At 39.1% G+C, this 15,324-nt stretch overlaps 1 protein-coding gene across 1 annotated transcript in view; it reads right to left on the minus strand.

The window, feature by feature from the left end:
* Positions 1–15,324, minus strand: part of NOL4L (nucleolar protein 4 like) — a 1,816,355-nt gene that overhangs the window by 1,206,317 nt on the left and 594,714 nt on the right. The gene's annotated exons all lie outside the window — the stretch shown is intronic.

Raw genomic sequence — 15,324 nt, forward strand, 5'->3', positions numbered from 1 at the left:
ATAACTTAGTATTATAACACCAGGAGACATGCTCTGCCCTGTCCAGCAGTATGTTATATTTATAACTTAGTATTATAACACTAGGAGACATGCTCTACCCTGACCAGCAGTATGTTATATTTATAACTTAGTATTACAACACCAGGAGACACGCTCTGCCCTGTCAAGCAGTATGTTATATTTATAACTTAGTATTATAATGCTGGCAGACCTACACTGCCCCAGCCAGCAGTATGTTATATTTACAACTTAGTATTATAACACCGGGAGACATACTCTGCCCCATCCAGCAGTATGTTATATTTATATCTTAGTATTATAACAGCGGGAGACATGCTCTGCCCCATCCAGCAGTATGTTCTGTTTATAACTTAGTATTATAACTCCGGGAGACATGCTGTGCCCTGTCCAGCAGTATGTTCTATTTATAACTTAGTATTATAACACCGGGAGACATACTCTGCCCCATCCAGCAGTATGTTATATGTATAACTGGGTTCCTATCAGTTAGTCGAAACTTCAGAAGTTTGAACACCATATGTTCGAACTGTGAAATTCGAAAACTGATTATCGCGAAGCCGTGGAACGCCAAATTCTTTCCCAGGGAAAGTATTCGGTGGGCCGTTGCTGTGGCTTCACGATTTTCAGCACTGTGGTGGACAGATACTGGTCGGGTTCAGGTAAGTGTGCGATTGTGTGGACATTAGGGTTAGGACATGGGTTAGGTGAGTTAGGTTTAGGGCGCAGGTGAGGTAGGTGTGCAATAGTGACAGACTTTAGGGTTAGGCCGTGATAGGATTTGTTAGGGTTAGGGTGCGGGTCAGGTGAGTGTGCGATAGTGTACGGAACTTAGGGTTAGGGTTTGGGTTAAGGTAAGTGGATAGATAGTAGTGTATGCACAGTTTAGTGTAGGGTTAGATGTAGGATTTTAAGTGTGTGTGTGTGGATTGCTGTTTTTTTGGTGTGCTTGTGTTGTGTGTGTGTTTCTTGGAACAGCAATTTTTTTTCCCTGGGAAAAAAAATCGCTGTTCTAACCCTTCGATGGTTTTGCACTTCAAGGTTCGAAGTTCAAACATATGCTGTTTGAACTTCTGCCATTTCAACAAAGTGATATAGACCCTTTATAACTTAGTATTATAACACTGGGAGACATGCACTGCCCCATCCAGCAGTATGTTTTATTTATAACTTAGTATTATAATGCTGGCAGACCTGCACTGCCCCTCCAGCAGTATGTTCTATTTATAACTTAGTATTATAACACCGGGAGAGATGCTGTGACCCGTCCAGCAGTATGTTATATTTATAACTTAGTATTATAATGCTGGCAGACCTGCACTGCCCCGTCCAGCAGTATGTTATATTTACAACTTAGTATTATAACACTGGAAGACATGCTGTGCCCCGTCCAGCAGTATGTTATGTTTATAACTTAGTATTATAACACCGGGAGACATGCTCTGCCCTGTCCAGCAGTATGTTATATTTATAACTTAGTATTATAACACAGAGAGACGTGCTCTGCCCCATCCAGCAGTATGTTCCATTTATAACTTAGTATTATAACACCAGGAGACATGCTCTGCCCTGTCCAGCAGTATGTTATATTTATAACTTAGTATTATAATGCTGGTAGACCTGCACTGCCCCGTCAGCAGTATGTTATATTTATAACTTAGTATTATAACACCAGGAGACATGCTCTGCCCCGTCCAGCAGTATGTTATATTTATAACTTAATATTATAATTCCGGCAGACCTGCACTCCCCCTCCAGCAGTATGTTCTATTTATAAGTTAGTATTATAATTCTGGCAGACCTGCACTGCCCCTCCAGCAGTATGCTCTATTTATAAGTTAGTATTATAACACTGGGAGACATGCTCTGCCTTGTCCAGCATTATGTTATATTTATAACTTAGTATTATAATGTTGGCAGAGCTGCACTGCCCTGTCCAGCAGTATGTTATATTTATAACTTAGTATTATAATGCTGGCAGATCTGCACTGCCCTTCCAGCAGTATGTTATATTTATAACTTAGTATTATAATGCTGGCAGACCTGCTCTGCCTTGTCCAGCAGTATGTTATATACATAAATTAGTATTATAACACCAGGAGACATGCTCTGCCCCGTCCAGCAGTAGGTTATATTTATAACTTAGTATTATAACACGAGGAGACCTGCTTTGCCCCTCCAGCAGTATGTTATGTTTATAACTTAGTATTATAATGCTGGCAGACCTGCACTGCCTATCCAGCAGTATGTTATATTTATAACTTAGTATTATAATGCTGGCAGACCTGTATTGTCCAGTCCAGCAGTATGTTATATTTATAACTTAGTATTACAACACTTGGAGACATGCACTGCCCCATCCAGCAGTGTGTTATATTTATAACTTAGTATTATAATGCTGGCAGACCTGTATTGTCCAGTCCAACAGTATGTTATATTTATAACTTAGTATTATAATGCTGGCAAACCTGCACTGCCCTTCCAGCAGTATGTTATATTTATAACTTAGTATTATAACACCAGGAGACATGCACTGCCCCTCCAGCAGTATGTTATATTTATAACTTAATATTACAACACCGGGAGACATGCGCTGCCCCGTCCAGCAGTATGTTCTATTTATAATTTAGTATTATAATACCGGGAGTCATGCTTTGCCTCATCCAGCAGTATGTTATATTTATAACTTAGAATCATAACACCGGGAGACGTGCACTGCCCCTCCAGTAGTGTGTTATATTTATAACTTAGCATTATAACACAGGGAGACATGCTCTGCCCCATCCAGCAGTATGTTATATTTATAACTTAGTATTATATCACCGGAAGACATGCTCTGCCCCGTCCAGCAGTATGTTATATTTATAACTTAGTATTATAATGCTGGCAGGCCTGCACTGCCCCATCCAGCAGTATGTTATATTTATAACTTAGTATTATAATGCTGGCAGACATGCTCTGCCCCATCCAGCAGTATGTTATATTTATAACTTAGTATTATAACACCGGGAGACATGCTCTGCCCTCTCCAGCAGTATGTTATATTTATAACTTAGTATTATAACACCAGGAGACATGCACTGCCCCTCCAGCAGTATGTTGTATTTATAACTTAGTATTATAACACCAGGAGACATGCTCTGCCCCGTCCAGCAGTATGTTATATTTATAACTTAGTATTATAACACCAGGAGACATGCACTGCCCCTCCAGCAGTATGTTATATTTATAACTTAGTATTATAACACCAGGAGACATGCTCTGCCCCGTCCAGCAATATGTTATATTTATAACCTAGTATTATAACACCAGGAGACATGTACTGCCCCTCCAGCAGTATGTTATATTTATAACTTAGTATTATAACACCAGGAGACATGCTCTGCCCCGTCCAGCAGTATGTTATATTTATAACTTAGTATTATAACACCAGGAGACATGCACTGCCCCTCCAGTAGTATGTTATATTTATAACTTAGTATTATAACACCAGGAGTCATGCACTGCCCCTCCAGTAGTATGTTATATTTATAACTTAGTATTATAACACCAGGAGACATGCACTGCCCCTCCAGTAGTATGTTATATTTATAACTTAGTATTATAACACCAGGAGACATGCTCTGCCCCGTCCAGCAGTATGTTATATTTATAACTTAGTATTATAACACCAGGAGACATATCTGCCCCTCCAGCAGTATGTTATATTTATAACTTAATATTATAACACCGGGAGACATGCTCTGCCCCGTCCAGCAGTATGTTATATTTATAACTTAGTATTATAACACCAGGAGACATGCTCTGCCCCGTCCAGCAGTATGTTATATTTATAACTTAGTATTATAACACCAGGAGACATGCACTGCCCTTCCAGCAGTATGTTATATTTATAACTTAGTATTATAACACTGGGAGACATGCCCTGCCCCGTCCAGCAGTATGTTATATTTATAACTTAGTATTATAACACCGGGAGACATGCCCTGCCCTGTCCAGCAGTATGTTATATTTATAACTTAGTATTATAACACCAGGAGACATGCTGTACCCCATCCAGCAGTATGTTATATTTATAACTTAGCATTATAACACCGGGAGACATGCTCTGTCCCATCCAGCCGTATGTTACATTTATAACTTAGTATTATAACACCGGGAGACATGCTCTGCCCTGTCCAGCTGTATGTTATATTTATAACTTAGTATTATAACACCGGGAGACATGCTCTGTCCCATCCAGCCGTATGTTATATTTATAACTTAGTATTATAACACCGGGAGACATGCTCTGTCCCATCCAGCCGTATGTTATATTTATAACTTAGCATTATAACACCGGGAGACATGCTCTGTCCCATCCAGCTGTATGTTATATTTATAACTTAGTATTATAACACCGGGAGACATGCTCTGCCCTATATTATGCTTACAGAGCAGTAGTTTGGTGTCCTCTTCCTACAAATAGTAAGGAAAGTACTGCAGTGATGTTAGTACTGTGGTGTAAGGAGCACACTGTCAATAAATTTCCCTACATTTGTGATGTTACCCGAATGGAAAATGGAATATCTGAAAAGCACAAAGCTACATTAACCCGGCCTTCCCTTCAGCCAGTGACAAGAGTACTGCAAATTAGTGGTCAGTGAGGTGTTAGGTGACGGTGCCATCTGTTCATTTTTCTGGACGGTGGAGACAGCTAGAATGCCTGATACATGTCACTATAAGCACAGCATTATGGCAAACATGACTGAAGTAGCATTCTCACTGCTTTGATGAGAAATACTGCAAGACTTTCTAAGTGGCAGTATTTACTCTGTACATATTCAAACAATACACCATACTGCTACAACAGAAAATATTTGATTTATTCCTTTCATCCTTTTATTTAAAGACTTCTTCAGAACATGATTAGGGCACAGTTATGCCGTTAAACAGCAGGATGATAAAAACGCTTTGTTTAAAGATAAGAAAAGTTGCACGCAAAATAAAAAATGTGTTTCAGTGTGGTTGATCATGAATTCAAGGATTATAGAAGAAGTAATTTTATAAACAAGGTGAATGGTGGTGAGACAAGATGATAAATTTGGTTGCAGGCAGATAGATTTCCTTGTCTGAATGAATCTATTAATTAAAATTGTTTCTAAATGACAGAATATTGACTAGAAAATAATTCAGGTAAACAAAGTTATAAAATTCAAAAAATGTATAAAATTTTACAGTATTTTTTTATTTTAAGTTTTATATAGTAAAAGTGTAAATAGTATTTATGTGACAAATGTCTGAGCAGTGTATGATGTGAATTGTCACGTGACTTTCAAACCTATTTAAATTAAAAGTTCAACAGTTAACATTAATCTGAAGTCTTTAAAAAGACAAAAGCATTAAATCAAATATTTTCTGTTGCCGCAGTGTGGTGGGTTTTTTTTGCGTCTCTTTAATTGATACGTGGTCTTGGATCCTGTGCTTTTGGATATATTCTTTAAATAGTAAGAATATGTTATACACGACCTACAAAAATTCTTTTCAGACTTGTATTTCTGAGATATAAGGTTTGCAGATATACTGAGTGGCAACTTGTCTAATACAAAAATTATGGATGCCTAGTCAAACTGACAATTTTCACATATTTTTGATGTTTTCTGACCTGCCTGATCAGTCTAGGGGAAAAATTAAATCAATGTCCATTGACTATTGACCCAAGAAATCTGTGCAACAAACCTTTAAAAAGAACAAGTATATGAAACATAAAAGCAAAGACTTGTTATATCACTATAAATGTAAATGGGGAAGTCCTTAAATTTCATGTTGCATGAAAACGAACAGATGTGATGTGCCTCACAAAACTCATCAGATATCATCATCCCATTGTAACTGTACCTAAAGCACACAGCACTTCGAATTGCAAGAAACACTGTGTCCAGGGAAAGCTCAAACCTCAGTTTCAGTAGATGAAATGACACTGAAATTCTACTACAATTTTAAAAACAGACCTTACCAATTTAATAGACTACAGCAGACTTTGAACAGTAGAAATGAATGCAATATTTTGACTGTTACAATGACTACACAAATACCAACTCAGTGTTTGTTAAGCTGATGCCTGCAATTTCATTTTGGAATTGTTATAGTTACAGAAACATCACAGACACACGCACACACGCAGACACACACACACACACACACACACACACACACACACACACACACACACACACACACACACACACACACACACACACACACACACACACACACACACTAGGTCGAAACTCAGAAAAAAATTCAGATTTCCGCAGTAATACTTTTTCATAAGGTGGTGTAGTCTGTGAAAGTTAATGGGGTCTAGAACAGTGGAGATTTTTTCTTTTTCTTTTTTTTAATCAGGCATGGCAAACATAAGGCAATTGTGATCTAATTAACTGAGAGTAATAGCTTTATCAGGACTCAGGAATAACGCTGGAATAGTGGGGCTGAGAAATCCTTATTGTCTACCAGAAATTTATGCTTATATGAAATCAAAACAAGTTGTGATTGCTGAAAAACAGCTTTTACCATGAAGGGCACTGACTGAGATTTCAACTGAGTTAGATCAATACGTGAGGTTTTAGAAAATATTTGATTAAATGTTTCATAGTCTTGAAAAGAGTTGTCTCTGTAGTTTACTTCAGACTGACGCCTCTCTGACTTTATTCTTCCTTCACCCTCCTTCCTCCTGATCCCGATGTGCAGTGTAACTGCGTATAGAAGAAGCAGGCCTCTCAGTACCACCTCAGGAGTTTCTGTTGCCATAGCTACCTGCTACCCTTTTCCTTGTAGCAGAATGCATTAGTTAGCAACACCCCCTGCCTTTAAGTACAGGCACCATCCCGGTGTAACAGCTTGAGTGAACTCTGGTATGTAGGTCACCCACAGTATGTAAAGTACATTGCCACTTGGCTATCTGAGCAACTCAAAGTAAGTGGACCATTAGTACGGTCTACCTGTTATTTTACTAATTACATACATAAACTCTTCTTATCACAAGGACCCTAGTCCCTACAAAACTCCCAACACAGCCTATACCTTCATATTTACTGCACAAACCAAATACTATGCCTAAAATCAGGGGTTATACATCCACATGCAAGCATGGATCGAATGTTTATTCACTGTTGAGTGCTATTTTTAAAATGAGCAGCAAACACATTGTACAAAACACAGACAATGATAGATTTCTTCAAAGAACTATTCCTGTTTCTAAAAAAGTGGCAGAATTTTGTTGAAGTTCCCTTTGCAGTGACTCATAAGCAAGCTATCTGTCTACAACATAGATGACCTAGTTTGAGAAGCAGCACAGAAATTAGAAGTTTCAGACATGCAGAAATAAAGATTTACATCCACTGCACAGTTTTCAACTGGTAGAAAAGCAATGTCTGGGTAACCTGTCAATGTACAGGAGACACTGCCTGGTGGGTGACGAAAAGGAATTCAAAACGTATTGCAATGCTACTGCATATTACCCCCACCCCCCATTGGGCATGCTCATACTACTGCATATTACCCCCCCACACCCCCCCACTGGGCATGCTCATGCTACTGCATATAACCCTACACACACCCCCACTGGGCATGCTCATACTACTGCATATTACCCCCCACTGGGCATGCTCATGCTACTGCATATAACCCACCACATCCCCCACTGGGCATGCTCATGCTTCTGCATATTACCCCCACCCCCCATTGGGCATGCTCATACTACTGCATATTACCTCCCCACACCCCCCCCCACTGGGCATGCTCATGCTACTGCATATAACCCACCACATCCCCCACTGGGCATGCTCATGCTTCTGCATATTACCCCACCCCCATTGGGCATGCTCATACTACTGCATATTACCTCCCCACACCCCCACTGGGCATGCTCATGCTACTGCATATTACCCCCACAACCCCCAATGGGCATGCTCATGCTACTGCATATTACCCCCACTGGGCATGCTCATGCTACTGCATATTACCCCCACACCCCCACTGGGCATGCTCATGCTACTGCATATTACCCCCACTGGGCATTCTCATGCTACTGCATATCACCCCTCACCCCCACTGGGCATGCTAATGCTACTGCATATTACCCCCACTGGGCATGCTCATGCTACTGCATATTACCCACCCCACTGGGCATGCTCATGCTACTGCATATTACCCCTCACCCCCCACTGGGCATGCTCATGCTACTGCATATTACCCACCCACTGGGCATGCTCATGCTACTGCATATTACCCCCCACTGGGCATGCTCATGCTTCTGCATATTATCCCCCCCCCCACTGGGCATGCTCATGCTACTGCACATTACCCACCCACTGGGCATGCTCCTGGACAACTTCACTATACATGGGTCCGTACGTCTATCACTGTTTATTCTGCATTAGCAAGCACAGCCTCCGTTAATAAGATTACGGATACAGTGACCAGCATTAGCAGTATTCAAAAATTCTTCAGAAGAAAAGGCTGATGTATATGACCAGCATGGATACAACATACTTAATATGTGTATCTGTATCGTCATCCTCATCACCATCAGTACCTCTTTTCCCATTTTTCTACACGGAGGCAGGATACTGTGTTAATGGTAGCCACCCTTCTCGACAGTGTCATCCTCCTACCTCCTTTAGCAGTCATGCTTGACTGTCACAGGTCTTTTGTCTTGCAGACCCTACAGCTCTTGGTTGGATTGGATTAAACAGTATGGTACCACAAGTTTTCTTAATAACAGTGGGCAACACCATGTTTAGGCATTAGAGAGATCTTAGGACAGTCAATATAATATCCAAGGTCGGACTTACACATAGGTGATATAGGCAATCACTTAGGGCATTGTGCTTATATGGCCGCCTTTTCCCTATTTATTTTTTACAGCATTATTTCTTTGCTCTAAAAGTAAATATAAAACTAATCCACAACTCTATTTTTGTGATGCCCTCCTGGAAAAAAAACTGCCTCCCCCAGTGCATATGTCTGTGTTGCGGAAAGGCTCCTTTATTCTCTGGCGTAAGTGGCATCAATAAATTCCCAACTTAATAGGAAGAAGCCCTGGAGGTACAGGGTAAAAGTGCTTAGCTTTTTTGTATTAAGTCCATTTTTAAACTTGTTTTTTGCTATTAAAGTGGCTTTTGGTGTGACATTGAGCCGTGGTTATTTTTATTTATTTATTTTGTTAAATGGAGATTTATTTAACAAAATATGAACAAATAAATGTATTCTACAGTGAATGAATGAATATAAATACTTTATAAATAAACACTATGGTCCCATCTGTGTGTCTGTGTCTTGTGTTTGTCACGTGTATGCCTATTTGAATTATTTTTAACAGTTTATTCAGTTTTTAGTCAAAACAATGTACTGTGCAGTGCCTTATCAGTACACATACAGCATGCACAACATGCTGCATTGCAGCCACATACTTCAGTGTCTCTCTCTGGTGAGATGGTGGTGGGACATGCTGAGGAATACAAAGTAACAACCTTGGGTGCTTTCCTGTGTCTGCCCAAACTGCTCTGCACGGTTCATGTTGTTTCTTCTATGAACTTACTGACAAAAAGCATTGCTGTACTGACCTTCCACAGCTGGGACAGCTCTACCCAAAGGCCCTTGATTCAGTTTTCCCACAAAGAAATACAGCTGACATTGTATGTGAGGCAATGCCACACACAGAGGAATGATATGGCTCATTCCAAGAAACATTTTAGTAAACAAAGTGCACAAAAACTCCCAATTACTACAGAGTACAACAAAATACATTCTCTTGTGTAGCTGACAAGCTAAGGCACCTCTGTTTGGATTTATACTTTTCCTTACCAGTTTCCTTGTCACACTTTTAATTCAAGCATTTCCGTTTCCAGTTAGCAGACAGCTACTGACTTCTGATTTGGACATTTGCTCACTCATTTCCTTTTGGCACATTTTTCAAAAGCTTTACTGAGGGCCACAAATACTACAGCCACATTTAAAATGTGGTCCTTTGTCATGGCAACCAGATATAAAAATACAAATAACTCATGACATATGACATATGACCCTGAAGTACCCTTCTTGTAGAACATTTGCTAACCCTAGTTCTTCTGCTTCAGTTAGAACATGACCCCAGACGCCCCTTTGCATAACCTTTGATGCTGCATATAACGTGTTCACTGGCATGTAGTTTATTTCTCTTTCATTTCATTGTGCTTTATAAATGGCGATCACCACTCTCTCCCACAATCCCTTTAGAATTTCACAACTTGTTCTTGACATGTAATTACAGCACTTATTTTGCATGTCCCTTACGCAGAGCACTTGCTTAATGGTTCCTTATAATGTTTGTCTGCTGTTTTTTTCTTGAAACTTTATAAAAAGTTACCACATTGCCATTGTAGTAATCCTATTTGTTATGAAATATTGTCATGAGGAACAGTGGCATTATGCTTAGCTCATGCCCTGAGAGCATACCTCTCAACTGTCCAGATTTTTGTAGAATGTTCAGATTTTTGACTCATACTTTTGGTCAGTTTCTCTTAAAATGTGTGGTTTTCTGGCAAATTGTTGAGCACTGACGTCATTAAATAATACTAAATAATGACAGACATTTGAGTTTCAGACTTCATATCCTTATGAAAATATGTAATAATGCAAAACCTGCTATTCTAGCAACTGTCTAAATTTATATGAGCAATATTTAAAATCAGTCCCTATTTTTTAGCCTTTGTCCCCCCATTATGTTAGGTTTTATCCAGATTTGTTGCACTCAGAGGTTGAAAGGTATGCCTAAGAAATATAACTACAATTTTGTCAACAACCAACTTCACATGAAACATTAGCATAACAAATTTTGCTATAATGTTTATCCCTTAAGCCAAGAAGGAGTACAGTGTGGTGTCAGTGTAATTATTCTGTGTTCCATAAAACTGTAAAGCAAGCATCATTCTCATTACAGTTGTCTTAAGTAAAGCAAGCGTCCTTCCCATTACAGTTATCTTAAGTAAAGCAAGCATCATTCCCATTACAGTTGTCTTAAGTAAAGCAAGCGTCATTCCCATTACAGTTGTCTTAAGTAAAGCAAGCGTCATTCCCATTACAGTTATCTTAAGTAAAGCAGGCGTCATTCCCATTACAGCTGACTTAAGTAAAGCAAGCGTCATTCCCATTACAGTTGTCTTAAGTAAAGCAAGCGTCATTCCCATTAAAGTTGTCTTAAGTAAAGCAAGCGTCATTCCCATTACAGTTGTCTTAAGTAAAGCAAGCGTCATTCCCATTACAGTTGTCTTAAGTAAAGCAAGCGTCATTCCCATTACAGTTGTCTTAAGTAAAGCAAGCGCCATTCCCATTACAGTTGTCTTAAGTAAAGCAAGCGTCATTCCCATTACAGTTGTCTTAAGCACACAAAATGCAGTGGGTGATGTGTGGTATGTGAGCATTAACTACAGTCAGTAATAATTCAAGGAGATGCCTGGAGAAAGAATAAAGTGCTGTTTTAACAACTCGGGTGACTACAGTTACCTGTCACCATGAAGATATCTTAGAACTTATTAGCACCAGACTGTATCTATCTCTGAAACTAGTTTTTGTTAAATACTGCTTCTGATTAGGAGAAGTACTTAGCTACTGTCATAATACTGGGAGGTGGGGGCAACATAAATCCACTTTTATATTGATTTATTTCCAGCAGCATGTACGATCCAGATATTAGGTTATTTTTGGCCCAGACTAAAGTGACACAGTTATGTAACTTAACTTATACAGAAGTTGCAACTGTAACAAGTGTTACAACTATAACAGGAAGATGTCAGGTGGTTCTCTTAATACCACTATCCCATAATATTACAGCAAGCAGTATTGTTATTATGTCTATGTCCCCATAGCTACCACAGCACATGGCTCGCTCAATAGTTAACCCATTAATGTACTACTACATTTAATAATTAACTCATGCCCTATGAAATGCAAAGGCAACTGGCTCACCTGTTCCTAAACAACAAAAAAAATTATCCAACACAGCCAGAGCAGTTACTCCATGCTTCATGAAGTATTACAGACCATAATACTAGCATTACTCTTCTTCTGTCCATTACAGAGAGTCACACAGCTATTACTGACAACCGGTGTTCTGTGAATCAACAGAGTGAACAAATGTGTCAAAAATAATATCAAAAGAAAATCCAATACTATTACACATATGTGAGTACATAACACTCATCGCCACAAATACCCACAGTTAAAAGACTAACTTGGCACATTAAAATAACATACTGCAGCCTGGGTAGGTTTCTAAAACACAAGGAACAAGGAAGTACTTATTTTTAGTGCCTGTCCGAAAGTTATTGTTTCCAGCTGCATAACCACTGCTGTACATGACATCCTGCACTGACATAGAAGATGAAATGTTAAGAGGTAAGGGTTTTTAGACAAAGATCCTACAAGAATGCAGTTTACTCAGAAATACAAAACTCATACATGGCAAGCAGTTTAAGGCATTATGGGATAAGAGCACAACACATTACGGCACACATGCATACATATATACATATATGACAACCAGGCCTTCAGTTTGTGTAGACTGCAAGTGCAAACACTTTTATGATTTTACAAATATATCAGGATAATGGAAACCTACAGATCTGAACACACATTTTGTACCATTCAAAAAGACAAAAATGACACATAAGGGCCTTTCCTTATAATCAGAGTAAATACAGAAGAATCTCTGGCACAACAGAAATTAAAGCCAAGAAAACTGACCCAGCTAACCACAATAATTTGTCTGTGGATATCACAGTTGAAAGATAACACTCTCATTTAACAGCAATTTATTAGCATATCTAAAAGAGGCTAGCAAGTTCTACTGTTTTAGAGAAACTGATTAACAACAAACTAAAAAGCTACAGTAAAAGGTAGCTCTTCTCTACTGTCCCTTTTTATCCTTTAAATAGCAACCTGTATTCTTAGCTGTTACGCTAAACAGGCAAAATCTACCACCTCAGTGTTTTCTACCCTTTTTGTATTTTCAAATTGGTATTTTTAATCTAAAGCTCTTAGTTTAATGCTTTACCTTAACTATACTCTACAACCACGTACGTTACTATACTGAATTAGACCTGCCTACATATTTATTTTTCTTTGTCAGGGCAAAAAATGAGTTTCTTATGCACACTAAAATGATGTGTAAATAAAGCTGTAAATATTGTGAATATTGGCTTGGTAGGTATGTCTTCATTACTGTAACTGATGTTAAAATGTAATTGTCAATTAAGTGGTTGTACTTCATGTTTATTGAAAATGATATCAAATGTAGCACTGTACTGCCTTTTTGCTCAGGTTGTAGCTGGAAAGTAAACAGTACATCTACATATCAAGTAAGTAAGTAAATAAAAAAGTTATCTTTACCACCCTCCTGAACTACCACCTTCTCAGCATGATAAGACCTCATTTTAATGTTTTCATTTATTTGTTCACAGATTTCTGATAACCTCTACTTTTTGCCACTGTTGTGAACTCCAGTTCCTGCATTTTAAATAAACTTTAATAGGCCATGCTTTTACAGGCCTAGCCGTGTGTCTGTGTGTGTGTGTGTGTGTGTGTGTGTGTGTGTGTGTGTGTGTGTGTGTGTGTGTGTGTGTGTGTACACGCGCAAGTGTGTGTGTGTGTGTGTGTGTCAGTGACTGTGTGTGTGTGTGTGTGTGTGTACATGCGCAAGTGTGTGTGTGTGTGTGTGTGTGTGTGTGTGAGTGTGTGTGTGTGTGTGTGTGTGTGTGTGTGTGTGTGTGTGTGTGTGTGTGTGTGTGTGTGTGTGTGTGTGTGTGTGTGTGTGTGTAGGCTATTGACTCCACTGTATTAAGCACCAACAATGTCTGATCAGATCCTAATAAATGCCTGCAAGAGAGAGACCTTTCATTTTTTTTCTGAAAAGCAAACTTGATTTTACAAATATGTTTCTTCATAAATTCACTATTAATTGCTATTTTCTGGCTTTAAAGATACCATTCATTCAGTAAATCATGGGAAATCCTCAATAAGAAATCTGAAAGGCTTTTCCTGGAAAGCAGGTCTGATTAAAATAGTAAAGCAGTAATCCAAAACAACTATGTGCATATATTACATACACTGTGGACAGCAGGGCACAGATGGCCCTCAACTTAAATACTCTTAACCTAAGACCACAGAAACATCAGAGAGATGTGTCCACTACATGAAGGGCTACAGATATATCAGAGAGATGTACCCACTATATGCAGGGCTACAGAAATATCAGAGAGACATATCTACTATATGCTGGGCTACAGAAATATTAGAGAGATGTCTCCACTACATGCAGAGCTACAGAAATATCAGACAGACATATCCACTATATGCAGGACTACAAAAATTTCAGAGAGATGTATCCACTACGTGAAGGGCTATAGAAATATCAGAGAGATGTGTCCAGAACATGCAGGGCTACAGAAATATCATAGAGATGTATCCACTACATGCAGGGCTACAGAAATATCAGAGAAATCTGTCTGCTACATGCAGGGCTAAAGAAATATCAGACAGATGTGTCCACTACATGCAGGGCTACAGAAAATATCAGACAGATGTCCACTACATGCAGGGCTACAGAAATGTCAGGGATATGTGTCCACTACATGCAGGGCTAGAGAAATATCAGAGAGAGATGTATCCACTACATGCAGGGCTACAGAAATATCAGGGGTATGTGTCCACTACATGCAGGGCTAGAGAAATATCAGAGATGTGTCCACTACATGCAGGGCTAGAGAAATATCAGATAGATGTCCAATACATGCAGGGCTACAGAAATATCAGGGATATGTGTCCACTACATGCAGGGCTACAGAAATATCAGAGAGATGTAGCCACTACATGCAGGGCTACAGAAATATCAGGGTATGTGTCTACTACATGCAGGGCTATAGAAATATCAGACAGATTTATCCACTACCTGCAGGGTTATAGAAATATCAGAGAGATGTATCCAATACATGCAGGGTTACAGAAATATCAGACAGACATATCCACTATATGCAGGACTACAGAAATTTCAGAGCGATGTACCCACTACATGCAGGGCTACAGAAATATCAGAGAGATGTGTCCACTACATGCAGGGCTACAGAAATATCAGAGAGATGTGTCCACTACATGCAGGGCTAGAGAAATATCAGACAGATATATCCACTACATGCAGGGATACAGAAATATGAGAAAGATGTGTCCACTACATGCAGGGCTGCTCTCTCCCTTGTCACTTCTTGATTTCAGAGCTGGTTGTGAAAATGTACT

This window comes from Protopterus annectens, chromosome 12.part0 (assembly GCF_019279795.1).
Source record: "Protopterus annectens isolate FY-2018-M chromosome 12.part0, PAN1.0, whole genome shotgun sequence".
Classification (NCBI taxonomy): Eukaryota; Metazoa; Chordata; order Ceratodontiformes; family Protopteridae; genus Protopterus; species Protopterus annectens.